The sequence below is a fragment of the Taudactylus pleione genome, unplaced genomic scaffold (assembly GCF_031769625.1).
Source record: "Taudactylus pleione unplaced genomic scaffold, aTauple2 ptg000064l, whole genome shotgun sequence".
Classification (NCBI taxonomy): Eukaryota; Metazoa; Chordata; class Amphibia; order Anura; family Myobatrachidae; genus Taudactylus; species Taudactylus pleione.
In genome coordinates, this window is record NW_028284466.1 from 15,935,075 (window position 1) to 15,953,254 (window position 18,180).

Genomic DNA, 18,180 nt, shown 5'->3' on the forward strand with positions numbered 1-18,180 from the left:
CCTGGACTGAGTTTCCTCGGCAGGCATTAGGCATCATCCCACAATGCCTTTCTAGTCTGTGTTGGTGGATCTCCCCTGCCCCACACAGAATCTGCTGCTCACCAGTGCCACCTCTGGTGATACTGCCACAATATATATATATATATATATATATATATAATTATATATGTCATATTTATATGCATGTATATATATATATATATATATATATATACACACACACATTTCCCAGGTCCGGCACTCACAATATAATCATACAGAAATCTTCAGCTTGCCCTGGTGCCCTCATGTATAATTCCATGCAAACAAAGAAACAGCGACAGTACTCAATGGAACTTGTAAGAATTATGATGACCACAAACACAGCAGCAGTGTCCAACATTTCAGTTTTATTCAACTTTTTCCAAGGCCAAACTACAAAAAAACATTTCTTACCTAAAGTAGATCTAAACACCTCTGTACAGAGCCCCCGTGGCCAGCTGTTTCCAGGAGTGGCGCCCACTGATGATATTATCACACCAGGCACAGTCAGTGTTGCCTAAGGAAACCAGTATAAACATCTCATCACCGCTAAAAACAAGACCAGTGAGATAAATAATAACTAAATGCAGACTGCCAGAACTAACTAAATATCATAGAAAGAATCTAATCATAACAGTTCAAAAAAGTTGTGAACACAGAGAAAGCCTGAATGCAAAGAACAATGCCATATACAAGGCTTTACAACAATGGAGCAAGTTCTCCAAGTAATTGTCTAAACTAGGGACAGCAAAACTACGGCCTGCAAGCCAAATGCATTACTAACTAGAGTCTGGCCTCCACCCTGTACAGGATTCCTCTGGAGCTCCAGACATCACTGTCTGTACTCCAGAGGTAAGTTAGCTGCTGACTGTGACAGCACAGCCCTGCAATGTCACTGCTAGGATGGCCCTCTCTACAGCTGCACATGACTGGACAGAGAGCAGATTGCACTGCAGTGGTGCATGTGGTCTTGAGACATACATGCAATAGAGACCAGACTCAGAGAGGCAAGTAACATAAAAGGGGCTTGTGAGGTTCTGAATTTGTTGTGGACCCGGGGTGGTGATAGGAGCAGACAGAGAAGCAGACTTAAACAAAAAAGTGGGGATCTTAATAGAAGACATGGGAATGGCAAATTAAAAGTCCAGGTATAGCACTAAAGTACACTTGATAACTGTAGTGGAGGTTAATGGGAAAATATCCAGATTGTGAAAGGCAGGAACAGTCCAGTAAACAAGTATGGTGAGCTGAAACAGAATGCAGGTATGATGAGCTGAAACTGAGTGCAGGATTGATGATCTGTAATGAATGCAGGTATGGTGAGCTGTAATAAAAGCAGGCTGGGGTAATTCAGTAGAGCTGGGAGTGAAGGGAGGCAAGGTGTAGGAAACAGCAGGTTCAGGTACTCAGGCAGGTGAAAGGTATGTGGAGGGTACAGGGTAAATCCAACAGGTTGGAGCAGGCAAGGTTCAGGCTAGTAGCGTAACAGACAGGCGGGCAGGAAAGGCACAGGTACTCTCAGCCGCAGCTGATAAACATGTTGCACTGGCAAAGGAAGGAAGGCTCTGGACCTTTCTAAATACTCTGTGCCACGCTGTGACTGGCTGAAATGTGCACATGATCTACCAGGATTGGACAGTCCGAATCACATGGCCACAGGCAAGATGGCGGCGCCCATGCCAACAGAACAGAAACACTGCCGGACATCCCCAAGGCTAGTGACAATGTGCCGGCACACAACCATGCGCAGCCAATGCCCCTCGCCAAACACCAGCACCACTGTCAAAGACATAAAGACCTCGCAGGAAATACCCGGTGACTACCATGCCGAGAAACCCTGGCCATGACAGTACCACCACCCCCTTATTGGTGGCATCAGGACACTCACCAGGCTTCTCCAGATGGGCAGCATGGAACCTCTTGATGAGTGCAGGAGCATGAACATCTCGGGCATTGGTCCAACAACGTTCCCCTGGGCCATAGCCCCTCCAGTCCAGTAGGTACTGCAAATGTCCTCTGCAGAGATGGGAATCCAAGACCTGGGAGACCTCAAACTCTATGCCCCTTTCAGTCTGGACACAGGGAGAAGCAGGCAGGACTCTGTGGAATTTGTTTAGCACCAGGGGTTTCAACAGGGAGACATGACAGGAATTGGGAATTTTCAGAAAAAGGAGTAGCTGAAGGCGATAAGCCATGGGTTAATGACTTCTATGATGGAGAAGTGCCCGATGAAGCGTGGAGCACATTTCATAGATGGTACTCTAAGTGGTAGGTTCTGGGTGGACAACCAGACCTGGTCTCCAACATGTGTATGTGGTACCTTCCTATACTTCTTATCAGCTTGAAATTTGTAATTGGAAGATGCCTTCTCCAGGTCAGTACAAACTTGAGACCAGATTGAAGCAAATCTCCGTACAGTGTCTTCTACAGCTGGGACATCAAAGACGGGCAGGCTTTGAAATTCAGGAACCCGAGGATGAAGGCCGTAGACCACTTGAAATGGTGTTTGGTCCATGGAAGAGTGGTAGGAGGCGTTATGTGCAAATTCAGCCCATGGCAGCAATACAGACCAATTGTCTTGGGAAGATGTCATAAAAATCCTCAGGAAGGTCTCAAGATCTTGATTAACCCACTCAGTGCTTTGTGGATGATAAGCCGTAGAAAAATTTAGCTTTACTCGCAATACAGAACATAAGGCTCTCCAAAACTTTGCTATGAACTAAACACCACGGTCAGAGACTATCTCAGCTGGAAGATCATCGAGATGGAAAATATGTTGAACGAACAAGTGAGCCAAGTCAGGGGCAGAAGGCAATTTATTTAGTGGTATGTAATGGACCGTTTTAGAGAAAACGGTAGTGAACCCTTGAGAATTCGGCAGATCCGTGACGAAGTCCATGGAGAGATGCATCCATGGATGTGATGGAATAGGTAGTAGCAATAACTCACCAGCCGGTGCCTGACATGAAGTTTTATGCTGGGCACATGAAGAACATGAAGAAATACATTCCAACACGTCTGCTTTCATGGATGGCCACCAATAGCCTCTCTTTAAAAATTCCAAGGTCTTCCGGGTACCTGAGTGACATGCAAAGCAAGAGGAATGAGCACAGGTGAGGAGCTGCTTCTTTAACTCTGGGGCCACAACGGATTTAGCTGTAGAGGGCTGTAACTGTAAGGTGGCAAAGGCTCTTGACTCCAAAACAGGGGTATTTTGTTGATTCTCTGATTTGTCATCACAGTGGGAAGATCTGGACAGGGCATCTGCCCTTTTATTAAGGGCTCCAGACAGGAAGGTCAGGGTGAACTGGAACCAAGCAAAAAATATCTCCCATTGGGCCAAACGAGGACTCACGCACTGAAGATTCTTGAGGAAGAAAAGATTTCTATGGTCCGTGAAGACAGTGAAGGGAAACTTGGCCCCTTCCAGCAGGTATCTCCATTATTTTAATGCTAACTTTACTGCTAAAAGTTCTAGCTCACCAATGGCATAATTTCACTCGGCAGGAGAAAACTTCTTGGAGAAGAACCCACAGGGATGAACTCGATTGTCGTCATAACACTGGGAAAGAACTGCATCCACTTCCACTAAAAATGGCCTATCCAGATCTGGTTGTCATAAGATTGGAGCTGAAATAAACACCTGTTTTAAAAGTTGGAAGGCAGTCCCTGCCTCAGGTGGCCATAGGGCAGGATTAGCGTCTTTTCGGGTCAACGTGGTAATGGGAGCCAATAATTATGAAAATCCTTTAACAAAATGTCTATAGTAGTTGGTGAACCCAAGCAATCTCTGGATGGCTTTCAAAGTTTGAGGACGGGACCAATCCAAACTCGCCTGCACCTTCTTGGGGTCCATTCCTAGACTGGAGACAGAGATGATGTAACCAAGGAATGGCACACTGGGAACCCCAAAGACACATTTCTCAAGTTTGCACTAAAGGTGGTTCTTTCTCAGACAGGACAATACTTCCTTCACATGTTCATGATGTTTTGTTACAGAAGACGAAAAAATCTATATATTGTACAGGTAAACTACAACCGAGATGTACAACAGGTCCCAGAAAATCTCATTAACAAAGCCCTGAAACACGGCAGGGGCATTGCACAACCCAAAGTTCATCACAAGGTATTCAAAGTGTCCATCTCTAGTAGGTGGTCTACCATTCATCGCCAGCATGAATGCGGATGAGATTATAAACCCCTCTCAGATTCAGCTTTGAGAATATGATGGACCCTTTAACTCTTTTAAACTACTCTGATCAAGGGGAGAGGATATTGATTCTTAATCGTTATATCATTGAGGCCTCGGTAATCTATACAAGGATTTAGGCCTCCGTCTTTCTTGCCAATGAAAAAGAAGCTGGCTCAAGTGGGAGAGGTGGAAGGATGAATAAACCCCTTTGCTAGGTTGTCCTGGATGTACTCTGACATGGCTTGAGTCTCAGGCACGGTTAGAGGATAGGTGCGACCATGAGGTGGCATCTTGTCAGGTAGCAGCTCGATAGGACAGTCCCATTCTCTGTGGGGAGGTAAGACATTCACCTGTTGCTTGGAAAAAACATCAGAGAACATGTGGTACTCCTTGGGAATATCTGGAGATGTTAACAAAGCTATCTTTCTTACAGGTCATATTTTAGGAAGACAGGATTTCTGACAGTCAGTTCCCAATGAAAGAATCTGCATTGAACACCAGTCTATCCTGTGATTATGGTGGCGTAACCAGGGCAGTCCTAAGATGATTTCTTGAGAAGCCTCTGGTATCACTAAGAACTTTAAAGACTCAGAGTGGAGTGCCCCAACATGAACTAATACTGGTTGACTTTCCTTGGTGACCAGTCCTTTAGCTAGAGGACATCCATCTACAGATGTCAGGGAAATTGCTTGCTTGAGAGATGAACAAGCAATCTGTAGTTTATCAACTAGGCTGGAAGTCATGAAGTTTCCGGCTGCTCCAGAGTCTAATAGAGCAGAGACGAAGACAGGGTTGGGCTTGAGATCCAAAGCTAAGGAAATCTTGAAATCTTTAGTGTTTGGGGAAGGGCAAATAACTCCTAACTTGATGTCCCCAAGGTCAGTTAGGAATGGGCGTTTCCCGACTTGCGGGAGCAGGAGGCCACCAGGTGACCCGAATCTCTGCAGAACAGATACAGGTTTTTTAGCATTCTTCTCTGACGTTCCTCTTTGGAGAGATGGGTTTGGTTCACCTGCATGGGCTCCTCATCTATAGGAGGATGGGGTGGACGGGTAGGCAAGGGAGACATATATTACCTTTGCCGGTCAGTTCTGTAAATAACATTATAAAAAAAAATTATATATATAAACACCACCGGACCTCACCAGGCCTAGTGACAATGTGCCTGCACAGAACCATGTGCAGCCAATGCCCCTCGCCAAACACCTGCACCGCTGCCAGAGACCCCCCACCATAATGACCTCACAGGTAATACCCAGTGACTACCATGTCGAGAAACCCTGGCCGTGACAGGGCTCTGGGATAGCACCTAGTGGGGGCATATCTGGGTTGGCATCTAAGGGAGGAATCTGGGCTGCAACTAAGTGGGGGATACCAAGCCAGCACTTAGATGGGAGACACTGGTCTGGCACCTAAGGGAAAAATTCTGGACTGGCACATAAGGAGGGGTTCTGTACTGGCACTAAAGGAGGGGACATTGGGCTTGCACATATGGGGAACTTGAGCTGGCACATTAGGGAGTACTTTGGGCTAGCACATGAGAGAAGGGTTTCTGGAATGGAAATGAGGGGGCTTTGGGCTGGCACATAAGGAGGAGCTTTAAGCTGGAATGTAAGTGGGGCTCTAGGATTGGCATATACTCATGTGGGTGTTCTGGGCTGGCATATATGGCAATTGACCTGCCTCCGAGCATTGCTGACATTGTCGCAGTGTGCGACAACAAAAGCACAGTCAGGGTCTCATTCAGACCTGCTTGCGAGCACAGGACGCATGCAAGCAGGTCGATGGTACCCAAATGCACATGCGCACGACGGAGGGAGCTCCGATGTGCACATACGCGAGACCCGAATAACGACGGCCAAGCCGTCGTTATGGGTCTCGCACTAAAGGGGGCATGCTGTCGATGGTGACTGACAGCACACCCCCTTTAGTGGGCGTGCCTGGGGCGTGGTTGCCAGACGTAGGCGTTCCCATGGGAACGACTACTGTCTGGGTCCGGCCCCACTGACATCACTAGTGATGTCAGTGGGAGTGATTTTGGCTCTGATAGAGACAAAATCACTCCTGGGCTTGCGGCAGCGAGACCCTACCGCAGGGTCTCATCGCAAGCCCATCGCAACCATCATCATGGATGCTCGCATAAGCTGTGGGTGGTCACCCACAGCTATGCGAGCATCCAAGAGGCCGCTCCATTTTCAGGTAGGAGGGCCCTGATTCAGAGCGAGCGCTCTGGTCAGAGCATCCGGCTCTGAATCAGGCCCTCAGTTTGTAATCCAGAAGCACCTCTTTCTGGGCTGAGACTTGTAGTTCAGTGATGGTTTTATGCACCGCTACTCAGACCCCTCTTCTACTTTCTAAAACTTGCCATCACTGTGTGAGCAGCGCACACAACTTTCTGCAATGTTGCAGTGACCGGCACTTACTGATGTGTAATGATTAGCATGAAGCTCCTAGCGGCACAGCAGTGCCAACATTGCCGCAAGTGTGCAGCATAAAACACACACAGTCAGTTTGTAATCCAGAGACACCTTTTTCTGGGCTGAGACTTCTAGTTCCGTGATGGTTTTATACAGTGCCCTTCAAACCCAACTGTTAATTCCTAAGGTATGTTTTCACTGTGTGACACTGCAGAAAAATGTTGCATGTTGCACAGACTGGCAATAACTTTTCTATAATGAGGGGTTATCTTGATGATGCGGTTATCTAGCTTAATATACTGTTATAATGATGGAAGAACACACTTTTAATTTGTTTTTCAAAGTGTACTCAGGACTCTCACACCAAATAATGTATCCTTTATTAAACGCTCAATTACAGCTCTCGATCCATGACAACTATAGCGTACCTATTGACAGGTTCAGTCAGCCAAACAACAGTGGTACTACAGACATTGCATTGTCTTTATTACACATGTGCAGTGCAGTTTAGGAAAAGCAACAACTGGTGGACAGAAAGTTTTTTTACACTCTCCACCTTTTACAGTGCTTGAATACAGTGGCGTCACAAGGGGGGTGCGGGGGGTGCGGGCCGCACCCGGGTGTCACCCGCCGAGGGGTGACACCAAAGTGCAGACTCCCACTCTGGTGACAGGAGCCGGGTGCTGCACTGTAGAATTACGTGCAGCACTCGGCTCCTGTCACAGTGAAGGAGCCAGCACTACAAACACACTGGTCCCCGGGGGCAACCCGCACCTCCTGGACCCCCCGGAGACACTAAAACCAGGGTTCGGGAGCGCGGCCCCGCCCCCACATGTGAGGCCCCGCCCACTCATCCTGAGGCCCCACCCTTTTCCCCGGCGCACGCGGCTACGCCGCGCTCCTGCTTTTACACCCGCACCGGGTGCAACTAAAGGTGGGGACGCCACTGCTTGAGTGACAATGCAATATGACACAATGCAATATGCCCTGGCAATATGCCATGGCATAGTGCAACTAGCAAGGTGTGCTACATGGTGTATGGAGGAAAGATGTAGCAGGACACATCTGTACCTAGCTTTATCTTAAGATATTTGTATTAGTTTTAATGTTTATTAGAATAAGATTTACACTGCAAAGAATCCTTACCTTATTGCTGAGAGGCTAACCTCAAGAATATATTTTGTAAACCTCCACCCAAAGTCATTTTCTTAATATGGCAATCCATGAAAAAACTTTGGATGCCCCTGGTCTAGGCCGACTATATGTCAATCAGGAATTTACTTTAGCAATTGCTCTATAGAATCTGCTCTTTAACTGCGGTTAAAATGCATTTCTTTTTTTTTGCATTAGTGTGGGGTTTTTATGATTTTGTGCATTTTTCACCTGAGGTAAAGTATTTCTTTATTTGGCAAGGGGTGATTCAGACACCTGTATAAAACTGACCTTTCCTTCTTTATCTAAAAAAAATCTCAACTCAAGTGAATGTTTGCTCTATTTAAATTCCAAATATTAATTAGGCAAAATAACTAATCCTTATTTAGTGACTCTGCATATCCTGTAAGTAAAACTAGCATATTACTTCATATCAATTTGGAGAACTATAAAGTATAAACATATTCCAACTTCATTGTATGAATATGATTAGTAATAATAATTATTGCTGTAGCTTATAAATGTGCAGTAAAAAATAAAAATGCTTTATAGAAAAAGATTGTGATTGTTACATTTTAATGGTTTAAATAAAGTCACTAAGCACTCATTATAGTTATTTTAGCACATTTTTCCTTAGGGGATAAAATAACAATAACCTATACAGTATCTTGAATAGATTATTGATTTAAAATGCATGACTAGGAAATAAATTTAATATGAAGATCCTGGAGGTTTAAAATAATGTATAGGATAATTGAATTAATGAAGACATATAATTATGTCTCCAAAAATACTATAAATTGCTTAAACTTAGAAATGTGGGACAAATTATTATTTGAGACAGCAGCCTCTCCCAATACATTGGATTATGCTTAACATTTAATTATAGTAACAGATTTCTTCGAGGCAAAACATATTTTGGGTCAAGCCAAATGGCACACTAAAGATAAATTAGTTTGGCTAAAGGGAATAAGATGGTACAAATGAGTGCCAGTAGATTTAGCCTTTAAACAAAGAATAACGAAATTAAATAGAGGCATAGTTACACCTAAAGTCAAAATTCAAGTTCACAGTTAAGCTAACAGACATATAAGTTTTCTCTTTTTTATGTTATATGTGTGTACAGTATGTTTGAATCAGTGATAAGCCTTTCTTTTAAATTTTTAGCCAGAGAAAAAAGGTTATCAATGCACCCACTAACCCATCAATGGTAAAAATATCTTATCTCATTTAGATAATCTGGGTTCAGAGATATATATTTTTTATAGATAAGATAAGGTCACCTGCTTCTACAATGGCTTCTGCCAAGATTTAATAATTAATTTATATCTGTGTGTTAAACATGTGGAGTTACTATTATTAATTTATTAATATACCTGTGATGGGCTATTGGTAAATTATTATTTTCACAATTGAGTCTATGTATGACAATAATCAATTAGCCAAATGCATGCATCTTTTTGAATATTTTGCCAATGCCCTGGTGGCATGACATTCACAGGGATATCTTTTCCCCTTGTTGTCAAATAATATTAGATATCTTCCTAACAAATATTTGCTGACTATTTGGTTTTTGTGGTAGATCACTATTTACTACCTTTTTCCCATATACTTATCTTAAATTTATGCAATAAATGTTAAGTTTTAAAAATTAAAACTTTTCACATAAGAGGGCCCCCAACAAAGAGCATTCTTTTCTCCCCTTAAATATCAATTTTAGTGTTGCAGCTTTGACATTTTTCACTTCATCATCTGTTGAGAACTTCTTTCCATGCAGTTATTTTTTCAGAGTTGGATATACCTAGAAATTTTCTTCCTCATGGCTCCAGACAAATGGGTTTTCAGGACATTTGCATAGTAATCATTATTAATTGTCTGTCCGTGGGGAACCCAGTGCTGTAGGATCATACTGTGCACATCAAAGAACAGCAGAAGCATGACTTTACATGACAAAGGAATCACACTGAATTTTTTTCTCAGAGGTGAATTCACGTGTTTCCATACAATGTACTGTTGTTTGGATTCTGGATCATAATGATGAATTCACGATTTGTCACACCTCACAATTGATGTCAGGAAATTGGGTATCCTCTCTGACATTCGAATGGTGTTCTTGAATGATTCAACTTGTCATTGCATTTGCTCTTCTGAGAGTTCTGGATACCCAGCTGGCACACATGTTATGCATTTTCATTTCCTTTGACACATATACTGAACCCATTCGAAAGAGATGCCAAGTGAAGCCAAAAGTTCACGTAAAATTAACCTCCTGCCATTTTTCAACATCTCAGCTTTGGCAATGTTGACACCTGTAACTGTGGTGGATGATCTGTCAGAATGTACTTCATCATTCACACGCATCTTACACTCTTTGAAGTGCTTCAACCACTGAAATACTGCAGCACAGCTAATTGTTTCTCCACCATATGCTTACCATAACATCTCATGAGTTTTAATTCCACTTTTTCCAATTTTAACATAATATTAAATCACACATCTCTGTTGTAATCTCACAGACACGCCTTTCCTATCGTCCATGAAGAAAAGTACGAAGATCTTCTATGCGCTGTGGCCAAACAAAGAAGACTACACCAGTACAACAGCAGGTTCAGACACATCATTGTATGAACTACACAATAACCAGCATACTACCTATGGGACAGTAAAACAGAGGCAGTCTCATTACTTTTCAATCAGCCCTCATAAATATTGGTTAACTTTGTCTTTTGAGTGGCTCCTCCCCATGTCTTTACTATTCATCAATTACCAACACTTTATTTATTTCTGCAGTGGATTGTCTGAATGACCAATATTGCTTTTCTGATTATTTTTTTATTTTTCACTCTTATACCATTTGATCATTTGTCACTTCATCCCATTCATTTCATCAACCTGTTATTAATTTTGTAAGCCTTTCCCTTTCTCCCTTCTGTAGCCTCACTGATAGAGTTTTTGTGTATTGAAAATAGAGATGACTGGGTTAGTTTTGCTGAAAACTGAACACACACAAATTTTGGAGTTCCAAGTCAAACTGAGTCCCTGCTTGGATCATTTTTGGGTTCCAATTATAACCGTGTCTCCATGGGATGTGCTTCCTTGGGATGTAGTTGATATCCAAACAACAGTCAGAATACCAGCCCCAGCTTCACGACGCCGGCATCCCGATGGTAAATATTGGGATTAGTGGGAGAGTTAGGGTTAGGGGTTAGGCATTAGGGGAGGGGTTAGGGTGAGGCTGCAGGGGGAAAGGTTATGTTGAGGCTGTGGGGGGAGGTTAGGTTTAGAGTGTGGGAAGGGAGGTTCAGGTTTAGGGATAAGGGTAGGTTTAAGATACTTACCAACAGGTGTCAGTATCCTAACCCTGTTAGGATGACGGCACTGGGATTCTGACCACCAGGATTCTGAGTGCCAGCATCCCAACCCAACACATCTCCACTTGGGTATTCTCACCAAATTCAGAATTTGGTTCTTAAAACCAGATCTCACATAATGTGAATTGCATTTAAGTACCTCCATCGTGCTGTGAGGTGGTCAAAATTTACTGTAAATGAATGTATTGATGTTAATAGTACTATAGCAACTAAACAGGTCAGTGTTACATGATTTTAGCAGTGTTTATAATTTTTTAAAGAACCCCAAAAACCAAAATCAAAACTTAAACTGAACCAAAACATTCTAATGTGATTTAGAACCAAAACCAGAACCAAAATCTGCACACATACTGTATCTAGTTGAAACCTTTTGAAAATATATAGTTCACAAAATGGTGTACACTAAACTCTGCATCAGTCTATATATGTCTAGCTTGCATATATGAATCTGTATATAAAACAATAAAATAGTTAAAACTTTAGTTTGAAGCTGCACTGGGCATACAACTCCAAAACCTAAAAGTATCAAGCAAATGCACCAACAAACCAGTTTAAACAGTCAATTAATTCTCATCACACCATAATCACTTTAGTCACATGCATCTAAATTTCCCATAGAATGTTATTGAATGCTGCCACTTGTAGGGATTCTATTTAGTCTTTATTTCTTTAAATGTGCTTAAAGTAACATGGTTACATCCATCTGGATGGTCAAAACAGACACAGTATACCTTACAAGAATCTTCATAGATGCAAACCACATACATTTGTACTATATGGTTATTAATATAATGCATGTGCTATGCATGTGATTTCCAGATCACCACATATTGGATACATTTTCAGTTTTCAATCTACAAATGACGAGTTACATAATCCTACCTTTTGGTCACTGAAAAACCCTCTATACAAATAACATACTGTAATCAACAAACTTGAGCTTTCACATGCTCTAGGAAGGAATTATTTACAGAATAGTTTAAAATTAAGGATACATTTAAAATGTAACTAAGTAGGGTGATATACTGTACAAACCTTTTTTAGAATGGGGGTTTCCAGCTTAAGAAATTAGTTCTTGTTTGGTTTTATTTGCTCTTGTGCATAACTTAATACTACTTAGTAAATATGTTTTTATCAACTGCACAGTACAAAGTTGAGTTGCATTGTCCCAAACAAGTCAGAAAGAAAAACTGCATAAGAAGACATGTAGAAAGCATTGAGCTAATGTTGTCTGAAGGTTCTAAAGCACTGTATTTATCACAATCCACAATTTGATTTAATATATTTGCTTGGTCTCTTGCCAAGACACGGGTTCTGATAAGAGCAGAGCCCCTGTGCCTCCTGCTCTGCTCTCCCCAAATGGGTCTGCAATGTGCACTTTCTCCTAAGAACAGTGCAGAGTTCTAGTGGTATATCTAAAGATTGAATAAATCAATTTTGAACTATTTAAAATTCATGAAAATCGATCAACATCGATTATGTGTTTCTGGGGCCAAATCACGCATTTACTAAAAGACAATTTTTGATTTTTTTTTATAAACATTAGTAAATGTGTTGATGTTGATCCATTTTATAATCAATCAAATTCGAGCTTTAGTAATTATAATCCCTAGACTTGCATTGCTGAGCCACACCCTTCCAAATTTTGCTGTTGGGCTGTTTTTCACCTCCGTAAAGTTCATCTGTCTATAAATAGATGGTAAACTGTAATTTACACATCTGTTTTGTAATATCACAATAACACTGTACAATGTATTTTACTGATTACTTTATGTACTGTATGAGTGTTTCACTGATGGAGTTTTGTTGCCCTTTAATTTGGATATGTAAATGGGGTTAATGCTGTCAGTTACTACAAAACAGGGCCATTAAGGACAGAAAAGCAATTACTGTCCAAAAATACAAGTAAAAATAAACTAGATGTAACATTGCTTTTCTCATTTCTTAATGCTTAAACAATGAATATGAACTTTACCTACATCATGCACAGTAGTTTAAACACCAATCCAAAGTTATATTACAGCACCAATGTCAACTGAAAATGTACTTTACAAAAAACAAATTGACAGTTTAAATCAAAATTATAGTTCAGAAGAACCTGCTGGAAATCACTATGGTAAGGTCTCATAAATTATAGTAAGTATCGATTTGTTACATAAAAAAATGAATGCGTTTTCAAATCATGCACTTGCATATCATTAAGTCCCAACTGCTACAGTAAGACCAACCTAATATATCCTCCTATACTGCAGATTTCTGGCTTCTGAAAGGTGTACTGAAGGCAACCCATAAATCATTATAAAAGAGATCCGTGTTTGTAGAAATAGAAAAATTTGCTCTTGTTTGAGCCAAAGAGGCCATATTACACATTGACAGCCAAGTCTGCACTCATAAAGCACTTTTAGAAACTTTTGAACTACAACAGACAGAAATGCTGCATGTTTTGAAGCCCATATACTGTTATTTTACACAATTTGACCTTTTTTAGGTTTTGATTATTAGAAATCTGTCATAACATTTAAGAAAATGTCATTCTGGGGAAAAAGAAACTAAGACATATTTGGGTATATTTTGTCAAGTGCAAAATGTACTTAATGTACCCCCCTTATCTCTTTGTGTGTAGTACTGATAATTGCTCTAAAAGTAGGTCACTCATAGGTGTCAGAATGGGTGGAGAATAGGCCTGCCAAGCGACACCTCCTGCCATGTAAATCATTGGGTCTGGACCTGTGTCACACCTATATATCACAATGAACAGAGTGATCACACATTAACTATTCTAGATCTCATAGCTCTGCAAAAAAATCTATATATTTTAATTCTACTATCAAATCCCAGTCTGTTTTTATTTGCTCAATTCCCAGCATCAATTTTCCCTATCCACTTGCTAGCTGCTCTTTACAGTTTCTTTGTGAGCAATAAGAAGTGCAACATAGCAAGTCATGGCAAACACAGAAGGAGTGGGGATCCATATGCGTGATTTCAAAACAAAGCAAAGAGAAAAAAACTTGCTGGAATAAACTTGGTATTAGTGAAATATGATTGTAACGTGTCGACGTCAGATAATTGGATACGATCAATTGCAATTATTATCTGACAAATTTGTTATCTATTGTCTGATGACGAATTGCTTGGACACTACTCTGCATCAGCACAATTCCGATACGCACAAATATATATTTATATTACTACAGGGTTTAGTCAGAGTGTGGAAGACAGGTCTTAATGTGTATGTCTGCGAGTGTTTTGAGAGATTCCGCATACCGATACAATATGCCTGTAACAAATAATTAAAAATGTAACACAGTCTAAATGCAAGGTTGGGAATCATTGTTGGGAACCTGCAGATCGTCAACAATTATATACATTTTTGTTTGGTGCTGTTTTGGTTAATAGGAACTGACACCTACACTCTAATTAAGTGGAGAGGAGCCTGTCGCAAGCCAACAGACAAGGTGGCAACAGCAAACCCCTGCTTAGAAATAAACCATTATTTACAACTTAGAATTTGGTTCAGGCAATGTCTAAATATAAAAATATGCCAGAAATGGATAAAAGTTGGGTATATATATATATATATATATATAACAGAGAGAGGGCACTCAATTGGACTTAGGTAGCAGATGTAAATAAATTAGGTCAAACCGGAAATGCTGTCAACGTTTCAGCAACTTAATGCTTTTATCAAGACATGCATATAATAAAAAACAGTGCAATATATAACAGATAACTCACCCATGTGCTGTCACCTCCACGATCCCCAGCTGTGGCTCAAACTGATGATGTCATCAGAGAGGGCCCAGTCAGAAAACACCCAGTGCCATCACCATAGCAACCTGACAAGAGAGGCTAAGGCTATGTGGCCAATAGTAGCCACTGATAAACAGATCCCGTCAGTGATGGGATGCTCTATCCTGCTGTCCTTCAAACAGAGGAGAAACATTAGAGATAGGGTGGTACATAATGACATTAGTAATTTTTCAATAGACCAGCCGATTCATTTCCTTACTCGCAAGCCAGGCAATTATAGATGCATGGGTTGCACGACGTCCAGCTTTTTAGAAACAGGTGACAAATTCACCCATCCTAGATCATGCAAAATTTTTCAAATTAAGCATCCACTGACTTGCTCGAGCAAATTTGTAATTTATTACATTAAGTGCCCTTGCAGTTTTCTATATATAGGGAAAACGACACGCCAGCTAAAAGAATGTATGGCGTTACATCGTTCCAACATTAGGGCAGCACTGGATGGCAAGAGCTGTGACCAGCCAGTCGCACGCCACTTTCTACAGTTTAAACACAATCTGTCGAGCATTAGATATAAAATGATCGATTGGGTGCCCCCTAGTATTAGGAGTGGAGATAGAGGCCGCATTCTGTTACAGAAAGAGACAAAATGGATCCATATTTTGCAGACTGTACAGCCTTTGGGTCTGAATGAAAATCTATCTCTGACATGTTTTTTGTAATCATGCTGTTTACTTTAAATTATGCTCTTACTGTATTTTACAGGTTTTGGCTATCTTCCGTTATGCTTTAGCATGCATGTAACATTGTACATATGCAGCTGGGGGATGACTATCTATAGACACTTCACCCCTGTGTACTGTCTGCTCTATATTGTTTATAGCTATGTTACAGCTGCACTATTGCGGTGATTGTTCATCGCATAGTTAATCCTGTGAGTCAGTTTCCCCTCTCTGTTGTCAGGTTGCTATGGTGATGGCACTGGGTGTTCTCTGACTATGCCCCCAGGCCCTCTCTGATGACGTCATCAGTGTGAGCCACAGCTGGGGATCGTGGAGGTGACAGCACATGGGTGAGTTATCTGTTATATATTGCACTGTTTTTTATTATATGTATTTCTTGATAAAAGCATTAAGTTGCTGAAACGTTGACAGCATTTCTGGTTTGACCTAATTTATTTACATCTGCTGCGTAAGTCCCATTGTGTGCCCTCTCTCTGTTTTCTACTTATTTAACCCATGGTCGACTGTGGCACCAGGGCTGTTGATATTTTGTAGGAGAGTGCTGGACTATTATTCTTACATATTTTTGAGAGCTCTGCAGCTTTATTGCATCTTTCTGTCAGGGCACCACCACAAGTTTATTTACTATATTTTTTATCAGACGCTTTGCCCTTTGTGGTTTTTTTTCACTTCACACTTTTTCTACACTATCTCACGGGATGTTCAATGCTGATGACAACATAGGATTCAGGGAAATCTCTTTACCTCCAGGAGAACAACTACAGCTGATGGATTCTGAAGCTGAAAGCATTTTATTTCAAGCTAAATTACAGGACTCTTCAGGAACTGATACAGTGGAACAATTGGTGGCACAATTGCTCAGATTAAAGAAAAGAGAAATTGATTTTACCTTCACGGGGTATCCCTATCAGACTATTACAGGGATAAAAAGATCCCTCGGGGATTTCAGATATGAAACATACCTACCATTGGTCGACACAATCCAGATTTCTGTCGCCGAGGGGCGGCTGTTTTAAATAAATGTTCATATGATTTGAACCTCTTAGTGATAGAGGAATCACGCCGTGAACTAACGGTGGCTAAAGAGAAAAAAGATAACTTTGAAGCTATACATCTCACTAAAATTCAATCAGACACCACACAGGACTGGTGCAAAAAATTACAAGACCAGATTGATAAATATAGAACAGATCTGGTGCAGTTCAAAAAAGCGAAATATCAAATGGTGCTGAGGGATTATACAGAACTAAAGGTATATAGCTGGGCTTACCATAGTGGAGTGAACCGTGAACACAGACCTAGATTTTGCAAACCCAGGCGATTTCCTCTGGACACTGAGCAATCCAGCACTGCAGCCTCATCTAGCTAGGAAGAATGTGCAGATATAGTCAAAGCCACTTCCAGCAGCAGGCCCCCTTTAGGGGTAGCCACCAGAGCTACTCTGGACCTCACCAGAGAACCCGCACCAGGCACGGAGGTGAGTGGGCGAGGCAAGCCAAGAAAAGTTTAACAAAAGAGATGGTAGTATTCAATCTATCCTCTAGAATGCTATCTAAAACAGAGCTGGATGTACTCAATAAAGGACTTTCGGTCGTCCCTACTCAAACATTTGATGCATTCCAGAATAAGACTGACCTATACAAATTTGACCGTCGAGTTAAACTGAGAGAACATTTTGGCGTATCCTCCACTTCAAAAGAAACATGCCCTGTATTGAAAAAATCCTCTTTTACCCCAAATTCAAATAATGTCAACATCAAATGCTTTACCAATTTCATGGAAAACACTATCATGAATATTAAACTGGATTTGTCCGCCAGATCCAATTTGTCTCATGCAGAGAAGCAGGCGTTAAGAGACTTGGGGTCTTATAAGGACATAGTTATCCGCCCGGCGGACAAAGGTGGTGGAATAGCAGTGCAGGATGTTACAGCATATAAGGCAGAGGCCTATAGCCAGCTTAACAATACCTTGGTCTATGAAGAATTATCGGAAGATCCCACTAATCAATTTAAGAAAGAGTTGGACATTCTATTAACACAGTTGGTACAATATAACATCATTAACCAATATACTAAAGAAGCTCTTACGCAGCCATTCCCCTGAATTCCGGTATTTTATACCATCCCCAAACTCGACAAGAATGCCACCACACCTCCTGGGAGGCCGATTATATCAGCCCATGACTCTTTATTTTACAGTGTTTCACAATACCTGGACCATTTTTTGCAACCCTTGATTCAGAAAGAATCTACTTTTCTAAAGGATACCACATCGTTCATTTTACATCTTCAAGCTTTATCACCTCTCCAAGGACAAGGGCCCTCATTCAGAGCCGGACGCTCTGAGCAGAGCGCACGCTCTGAATGAGGGCCGTCCTCCATAATTATGGAGCGTCCTCCTGGACGCTCGTATAGCTGTGGGTCACCACCCACAGCCTATACGAGCTTGCATGTTGATGGCCGCGATGGTCTTGACCATCGCGACCATCGCCAGTGCGAGCCGGAGCCTGCAGTTGAGTTTCTCAACCGCAA